This window comes from Brassica oleracea, chromosome C1, assembly GCF_000695525.1.
Source record: "Brassica oleracea var. oleracea cultivar TO1000 chromosome C1, BOL, whole genome shotgun sequence".
In the NCBI taxonomy this organism is placed as follows: Eukaryota; Viridiplantae; Streptophyta; class Magnoliopsida; order Brassicales; family Brassicaceae; genus Brassica; species Brassica oleracea.
Genome location: NC_027748.1, coordinates 22,504,671 through 22,507,289, shown reverse-complemented (window position 1 = coordinate 22,507,289; position 2,619 = coordinate 22,504,671).

The following is a 2,619-nucleotide window of genomic DNA, read 5'->3' as shown; positions in this document are numbered from 1 at the left end:
CCGCAAATTACTACACTCACTTTCGGCTAGAATTAGGGTTTTACATCTTACATCTCTCCGACTTGTACGGTCCGACGAATTTGTCTTCGCCGGACTTTTTCCTCTGTTCTCTTCCCCTTTTGTAACTCGGTTTCGACTCACTGATCTAATAAAACACGTCTTTGTCTTGACCCACCGACGAGAACTCGTCTCTTCTCTTTACTAGTTTATTGACACTCTCAGTTTAAACAGTAAGAGGACCTCTAGTGAGGCCTGCTTTCTTCAACACCGATTCTATACACGAACTGACCAGACCAGCATTACAGTTTTTGGGAACCGGACATCCATTGATGTCCCAAAGCACCAATGTTTCTGTCTCCTTCCTCGCCCTTTTGTTACTCATCTCGTTCGTATTCATAGAATCGATGATTTTCAAACTGAAAACAATTTCGCACTTACTATCGAAACCGATAAATCTAAACCACTGGCATCTCTTACTATCGAAACTGAGATAGATAAAGAACAAGGAAATAGAGATGCAGTGACTGGTTTCTACCGGGTCTTTTAGGGCAACTATACATGCGACCGATACCCGTGGCTGTTTTATATGGACCGAAATGCGTTTATTTATTTTTATATCAACTATCAAATCAAATTCTGATTCAGTTAAGCGTAGATCTCATAAGACAGGTAGTATTTGTCGGTTGTTGTCTATGTAATTTTTCTCATAGTTGCAATATCATAATAAATCAGCGTTAAAAAAAAAGACCAATTGGGTAACCAAAAAATTTAAGAGAACCCTCTTATGTTTAATGTTTTCATTTAATTTTTTTTGTCAAAATTTAATCTTCACTTATTCAATGAAAACTGTGTAAAATATCTATTAAAGTGGATGGAAGTCCATCCAAGTGGGTAAGGAGTTCCTAAAGAAAGGACTGATAATGCAACTAGCTGATGGACATAATAACATAGTTTGGGAAGATCATGTATACAAGCTACTCCACCAAGGAAACTCAGCTCGCCGTGTGTCTGCCTGAATATGAAAGTTTATCAATCAATCATCTCACTCTTGGAATGAGAATAAGTTGACGGAGATTTCTCTTCCTGAAGAAAAGAGATGATCAGATTGTCAAAATTTAATCATCAGGATAAGTACATGTGACCTTTTACTTCGGATATGAAGTATACAGTAAAGTCAGGTTATTGGACATCTACACATATATTCAATGAAAGTGAGATGATAGTACCACCACAAAGATCGATCATTAACTCTAAAGCAACAAATTTGGGATTTGGAAATACATCCTAAAAATCAACAATTTCTATGGAGGGTAATTCTGGTATTTTACCTACTTATGTTCAGCTTTGTTCTAGTGGAATCAATATTGATCCCACATGTCAGAGATGTTGTATGGAGGAAGGGACCATAAATCATGTTCTCTTTATATGTCCTCATGCATTTGCAATACGGAGATGTTCAGGTTTACCGGTCCAAGATATTCAATCAATTGAATTGGAATAGAACATAAAATCTCTCTTCGATCTTTTGAAAAGGCATGATACTCCATCACGGGTATGTAGCTTTCATTTTGGGTTATCTGGTTTATCCGGAAATCAAGAAATGAATTCCTATTTGCGAAGAGAAATGTACATCCTATGGAAGATGATCAACGAGCAATGGAAGCTAACGAAGAGTGGAATCTGCTTTTTGTGTCCTCAAAAACAAGTGCCTCACGAGGTTTTAAGATCACTCATTTGGGAACCTCCACCCGCGGGTTGGCTAAATGTAACTTTGATTGTAGCTATAGAGGAGGTTGAAGTATTGCTGGAATTGGCTGGATCATAAGAGATGTTCATGGTTCGTATCAAAGCTCTGGAATGGCTAAAATAAAGAATGTTACATCCCCTTTACGTAAGCAAGGCTCTGGAATTTCTTTATGTCCTACAACAGGTATGGAGAAATGTTTGGTTTGAAGGAGATAGTAAAGAACTTAATCGTATCGATCAATATTGTGGTAACACATAACATGTGCAGTTGGGCAACATATATTACATGATATTCGTCATTGGATGTCACTACTGTTGGAATGTCAATGGGGAGTGTCAATATTATATACTTATATATTTTAATTATTTTGGATACCAAAATATCTAAATCTCAATATTATATACTTAAATATATTAATTATTTTAAATTTTTTATATCTATTAGATAATCAAAAATAAGAAAATATCTCAAAATTATCAACATACTCACAAGTATATTTTAAAACTGCATCGCTAAAACAGAAGAGACAGAGCTCAAATTACCAAAATAACTATATTCTAAAACCCGACCACTGCCGCTTCCAATCTTCTCTAGCATCGACTCAACACCGGAGATGGTCACTTTCAAGGAAAAGCTTCACTGGGCCCCAAAACCGCTTTGCAGATTCAATGACGAGACTAGGGTTTTGTCATATTGGAGAGGGAAAGCGAAGGAAGAAGGGAGGCAAAATACAAACGAGGAGGGAGAAGGGAGACAGTTGGGAAATAAAAAGAGAGTTTCTAGAGAGGATTTAGGAGAGAGTTTGATCGAGTTGGAATTCAGTTTGACTAAGTTGTATCATGTTAAAAATTATAAACGTTAGTTTCACAACT